Source organism: Prionailurus bengalensis, unplaced genomic scaffold, assembly GCF_016509475.1.
Source record: "Prionailurus bengalensis isolate Pbe53 unplaced genomic scaffold, Fcat_Pben_1.1_paternal_pri Un_scaffold_89, whole genome shotgun sequence".
NCBI lineage: Eukaryota > Metazoa > Chordata > Mammalia > Carnivora > Felidae > Prionailurus > Prionailurus bengalensis.
The window spans coordinates 92,113-98,520 of record NW_025091187.1 but is presented as its reverse complement, the minus strand read 5'-3'; the positions used below and the strand labels follow the sequence as shown (position 1 = coordinate 98,520).

The 6,408-nt window shown below is 59.3% G+C and overlaps 1 long non-coding RNA gene across 2 annotated transcripts; it reads right to left on the bottom strand.

Annotated features, from left to right (window-relative positions):
* Window positions 1-3,024: 3,024 nt before the first annotated feature.
* LOC122478552 lies at window positions 3,025-6,135 on the bottom strand. 2 transcript variants are annotated; one of them, XR_006296090.1, is made up of 3 exons: window positions 5,980-6,135; window positions 4,813-4,944; window positions 3,025-3,754 (listed from the first exon to the last, which is right to left on the bottom strand). It is a non-coding gene; the product is annotated as an uncharacterized LOC122478552 (long non-coding RNA). The 2 variants fall into 2 exon arrangements; XR_006296089.1 differs by lacking the exon at window positions 5,980-6,135 and having other exon boundaries at window positions 4,813-5,862.
* Window positions 6,136-6,408: the final 273 nt, after the last annotated feature.

Genomic DNA, 6,408 nt, shown 5'->3' with positions numbered 1-6,408 from the left:
CCCCCACAGCCAGCTGGGGACACCCTGCAGAGAAGGCCCCCGTGGCTGGGGTGGGGCCAACTGCTGGTCCGGGTCATTCCTACATCCAGCCTGACTACCTGGGCTTCCATGTCCTCAACACATACCCCCTTTGGCCCAACACACCATGCAGAGCGATCTTCAGAAGCAAAGAGCCCCTGGGGATGACAGGGACGCTGATCCTGGCAGCTTTGTCTGACCACAGGCGGGCGAGAGGAGATGGGGCCCAGGATGAGGGGCCGCAGGGAATGAGGGTGCTGGAGGCCGATGGCCGGGCGAGGGAGGGGAGAGCGGCTGCCCCTTAAGGGCCCTGCACACCAGCACCCGCCTGTGGGCAGCCCCGGGCTGGGGCCCGCACAGCTCTGCGTGCTAACCTCCACCTGGAACCACATCCCAGGGAATCCCGTGCCCAGGCCTGCCGGCCACCACTGTCCACAGCGCTACCCCGGGCCAGGCCAACATGCCACCAGAGACCCAGGGCAGACGACAGGCTGCTTGACCAGGGTCTCAGACCCCCAAGAGCACAGCCATCGGCACAGCAGAGGCCGTGGATGGTGGGAGATGCCAGTAACTGAACACAGTTCAAGTTCAGGGCAGGGCACCCACCAGAGTGCGGGCCTCCCACAGTGCACTCACTTTTGAGCCGCCACGTCTGACACGGCATGTGAGTGTTGGCTGTGAGGCCACCACTCCCACTGGCAGAGCTCAAGCTGCGGCAAAGTTTAGTCTTTACAGCGCTCGAAAGTGCTTTTCGGTAAATGAAGACGAGCAAGGTGTCGGCCTTCTGCATAGAACGGGCTTCCCCAGATACGCCTGTGTGCAGGCTGCTGGCCCCTCGCTGGGGTTTTTTTCTGGGGCCTGTGGCCTCAACCCCTCCACTCGGCAGACCCTGAAAGAGGCACCAGGGAGTGGGGCAGGGGAGGCACTACCCCAGGGGTCCCCCGAGTCCGCAGGTTGGTCGGGCCTCCTGGCTGACCTGGAGCCACGGTGACCTCAGCCACTCACACCTATGAGAAATGTGCCTCCAAAAGAGACATCTTCGCTCCATGAGAAAAACTTCAGAAGCTACAACACTAAGAAACAGACTAAAAACCAGAGCCGTAACCCCCGCCCGGGACGACCAGGACTTTTCCCACGCACAACCGCATGCCCTAAAATTCTAATGGGCCCCACTCTGTGCTGTGGGCCCCACTCTGTGGGCCCCACTCTGCAACCCACTCTTGTCCCCTCTACTGCAGCCCAGTGTCCCCTTCCCTCAACACAGACTCCCCCCTAGTTTTAGGGTGCACAGAGCACTCCACCGAGTGTGATCCTCAACCTGCCTGACAGGAAGGTCATTCACAAGCTCTGTTACGGGCCTGCTGCAATCCCGCTGCGCGCACACCTAAGCACCCAACCCCCAAAGGGTCAGCACTGGGGCTGGGGGCAGGGATGGCGGAGGAGTGAGGTGGAGTGCGGGACAGGTAGGCGCTGGCACTCACGTGCACACACACAGGCACCAACACACACACGCCAACACATGTGCTCACACATGTACGGACATTGACTCACACACATGCTCACACACGTGCTCACACATGCACTAGCACAATGTGCATGTGCACACCCGTGCACCAGAATAAACATGTGCACATGCGTGCTCACACATATGCTCACATGTCACACGTACTCATGTGCACACAGATGCACATACGAGACTGCACAAGCGTGCAACACTCACACATGTGCACACTCTCCACCTCACTGGTCTTGTTTGGAGTGTGGCTTCCCACAGAAAAGGCAGCAAGATGGACCCCCATCACCTGGCACTGTCTGCCCACACAGCCCCTTCCTGGAGAGTCAACAGCATGGTTGAGGTGCTGCGGTGCTCCCATGCATCCGTGGCTGACACGTGGCCACTGTGGCTCTGAGGGACACTCCCCCTCTCAGGCCACCTGCCCCCAGTTATTCTGACCACCAAGAGCACCTGTGGGTTCTGACCTGGATCCTGCCAGCTTTCCTGGGGCAGCAAGCCCAGGGAGGCGCCCCAAGCTCCAGGTCCCCCCTTCACGGCTGTGTGTGACACACCCAGGAAGGAGCAGCCTGACCGTGGGGTCTGTCCTCCTGGGGACTTGCTCCTTTGCTGGCACCTGCCACGGCTTCCTGACGCCTCAGCTATGCAATGTTTTGCTCCCCTTCTCCTGAGGTTCCCAAGGCGCCCTACCAGTGCAGCAGGCAGTGGCCAGCAGGGCTGGCCCACCCCGTGGCACTTGTGGGCCGGGGGACGTCGTGCTGTCCACCGCCTCTGTCACACATACCCCCTTCCCCCAGGATTCACTCTGCCCTGTGAGGTGACAGAAGCGCCAATCTTGTTTTGTTTTAATATTTTGAAGTTTATTTATTTTGAGAGAGAAAGAAGTGCGCGCATGTGCGTACAAGTAGGGGAGGAGCAGAGGGGGAAAGAGAGACTCCCAAGCAGGCTCCGCACTGTCAGCACAGAGCTCGACATGGGGCTTGAACCCACGAACCGGGAGATCATGACCAGAGCCAAGATCACGAGTGGGACGCTTAAACGACAGAGCCGCCCAGGCGCCCTTCCAATTCTGTTTTCAAAAAGGAAGCCACCTGGAAGTTGTGCAGGGTGGGTAAGAGAGACACACTGCGGGCGGAGAACGGGGCCAGACACAGAGTAAACGCGAGAGGGTGAGCAGCCGGAACGGACGCTGCTGACCTCCTGTGACAAAGGTTCTTGCTGAAAAGTCACTTGGAAGTGGACACTTACAGGGGCGCCTGGGGGGCTCAGGGTGGTTGAGCGTCCGACTGCGGCTCAGGTCATGATCCCACGGTTTGTAAGTTCCAGCCCCATGTCGGGCTCTTAGCTGGCAGCTCGGAGCCTGGAGCTGCTTCCGTTTCTGTGTCTCCCTCTCTCTCGGCCCCTCCCTCTCTTGTGCTCTCTCTCAAATATAAACGTTGAAGAAAATTAAAAAAAACAAACAAAGAAGTGGACACCTATGGGGCTGCAAACAATTACATGCAATCGCTCTGTATTTTATTGAGATCTCTACATTTTGCAAATGTAAACAAGCATCCAGTAAACACATCCAGATTAAAAAAGTCTATGGACACAGCACATCACTGTCGTCAGGGGGCAGTGTCAGCTTCCAGCAGAAGGCAGGCCTCGCCCAGCACAGAGCCTATCCCAGGCCAGGAGGGTGCGGCCCCGCCCTGACCTGCTTCGGAAATGTGGGGACTGCGGGGAGGGCGGGCAGGGCAAACAGCACACAGGACCCTCAACGTGGGCATCTCTTGCCTCCCAGGGGGTGCTCGGGAAGGAAGCTGGGGCAGGATGGTATGTCCCGGCCAGCCACAGAGAGGAGCTTTACAGACCCCTCAAAGCTCAAGAGACAAAGCACAACGGCTCAACCCCACCCAGTCACACACCTCTATGTGTGCTGTCCACTGTCCAGGATTCACGGGGCTACCCACAGAAACACGGGATCCGCGTGTGGCTGACATGATGCCAGAGACACCTCCCCACCTCCCCGGGGCTGCTTCCCGCACGCCAGAGGGGACAAAACGAAAGTCTCTGTCTCACGACAAAAACTCTGTACACACAAATAAAAAAATAAAAAACTAACGGAAGTCTATCTACAAGGCTAGCTCTTTGCAGAGGCTGCAGGTTCTGGAAAGTGAAGAAATTCGTATGGGTCGTGGGTCACCTCTGGCTGCTCCCCGATGCTGAGGCCAGAAGGACTTCCTGCAATTGTGGGAAAGACAGGTGTTCACACAGTGGATCCACACACACGTCGCGGTTCACACCGGGCCGAAAACGTGTCCTAGTGACGGCGGTTAGTGAAACCACAACTCAGCCATAGAGCCCGCTTGTTACTCAGCCAAACCTCCACCATGGACGAGCACCCCCGAGCCCACAACGTCAAGACGTTATTTCGCGAGCCCGACCTTCTATCTGGGAACTACAACAGCAGCATGGGGAAGTAAGGGAGTAAATTCAAGGAGCCAGGAAGCGTTTGGTTCCCTTCCTGGTGGGACTGAAATCCCGGTGGGGCCCACACACCTGCCCGCTCTGTCTCAGTAAACACAGAAGGCCCCAGGCCGCCTGCTCTCCCCTCAGGGCCCCGGAGGATCGACACACTCGTTGACACTCTGTGTTAGGACTAAAATCGGGAATGGCAGAAAGAAACAAACGTTCCCCGAGTTGAACTCAGCGTCTGAGGCTCGTTCTGCCCCTTCCAAGGTCCCTGGGGTGTAGCCAGCTGGGGCTCCTCATGACACAGGGCCGGCCATGTCTCACGGCCACTCCCCACGATTCCTAACCCCAAGTGACTTCCACTCACACGCTTCAGCCCCGTGCAGCTGCCCGACTAGAGGGCGGTCTCAGCGCCCCAGGGGCAGGGGCACCCTGCAGAGGGAGCAGCCCACAAAGTCCCGGGGCCACCTTACCCAGGTGGTGCTGGTCCCTACTGGAGGGGGAGGTGTTGGACAGGGAGCTGAGGTTGGAGGACAGCCAGGAGCCCCTGTGCTCTGCCTGTGCCTCGTGTAGGTCCTGCAGAGGCGTACAGAGACACAAGCAACCAGGAGAAGAGGGAGGCTGCAGCGCAGATGACTGGCAGGCCTGACGTCCATCCGCCGGTGGGCAACATCCCCACTACGGGGCGAGCCTGCCTGCAGCGACCCCGTAACACACACCACTTCTGGGAGGGTCCTGCTCGCGAGGCACCCCAGAGATGGAGCTGGTGACAGGACCCAAAGAGAGCCTGCGGGACACGAGCTCTGCCCTGACACCCCTGACGCTACCTTGCCCCCTGTGAGAGCCGGCTGATCCTGTCCCGAGCCTCGTCAGCTGCGTGCTCCACCAAGGCCAGCACGTGCTCCTCTGCCGTGCTGTCAGTCAGGCTGCAGGCACTTCCTTCCAGCTCAAACGTGCAGCTGCGAGGCAAGAACACCACACATGTCACCGGGGCACGTGCTGCTCCCACCTCACCACAGTCAGTCCCTACCACTCCCCAAGGTCACCATGGGCTGGGAGCAGAGGCATGAAGTACTCCTTGACCCTGTCCTCATGGCTGTAACTGCAGCAATACGCGAGGCCTCCACGAACAGCAAGGGAGACCCAAACGGCCGCTGGAGGTGTCTCGTGTCTCAGCTGCACACCTGAGTCGATCTAAGAGCAACCTGACGGCAACCTCACTACTCACAATGTCATTCGAGGCACCGTTGGAAAAAGAGGCAAAGCTCCATGGAGCGTGGAGACACCAGAAACAAGGGTGAGCTGGGAGCACAGGTCATGAGGCAAAAGGGGCATCCCGAGCCTTCGGCAGGTGGCCTCAGACCCCACACAGAGAAGAGCTTTATTTGAACAGCCAAGGGTCGCTGGGTGCAGCACCCAACGGATGTGGTCTCTCCTGTGGAAGGTTCCAGAAGCACATGGACAGATTCCATCCAAGGAGCTGTGGGAGCAAATTCTGCCTGCGGATCCCAAGCCTGCAAGAAGCACCCCCTCCCTGGCCCAGGGTGGATGGCTGCAGGAGTTGGGGGGGTCGGGTATGATGAGAATGAAACCCCGCCCAAAGCGTGTCACTTGCCTAACACAGCACAGCTATGTCCCCCGCTCAGGGACAGCCAAGCCAGGCCACCAACAAGTGTCCTGCATAGGAGGGAACTTCTTCAGAGTGAAGGGCCAACAATCACTGCAACACACGTATGGGAACAGCAGTGTCACACCTGGAACAGAGCCTGCGTATGGCTGGCAGGGGCGGTCCAGCCCTTGTGCCCCCAGGTCCGTTAGCGTGACAAGGCCCGGCTGGTCCAGGTTGCCGGCCAGCTGCCTGGAAATACCTGAGACCAGAGCTCACATGCAGCCTCTGGGGACCAGGCTCCTTCCAGCAGGTGGGGTGGGTGGGGGGGGGGGTCCACGAGCTACTCCGCAGACACGGGCGCCAGCACAGGCTCACCCTCACTCACATTCCTGAGGTGCGTTTCCCGATACCTGATAACTTCTCTACTTCCTTTTGGATTCCTTGGCAGTTTCAACTTGTACAGGTGCTGCTTCAGGAACGAGCTCCTCAAAAGCTGTGTCTTCGTTGCCCCGAAGATCTGCCTGCTGAGAAAAATCCATGTCCTGCATAAACGACATGCTGTGCTTCAGAGCTAACAGCCGCTCCTAGAATCAAAAAGGACAGGGCAGCAGGCCTTTACCTCTGCCTCACAGCCGAGGCGCCATGGCGATGGGTTGGATGTGGACAGCAGCAGCCTCGCCTGGCCTAACAGCGGGCTCCCATGGTGCTACCGCGGCAGGTGTAGGTGGGACTCAGCACCACAGGCGCGGCCGACTGGCTGGGAGCACTCGGGGCTGGCAGAGGGGGACGGGCCAGAGGGCACAGTGGCCCTCAC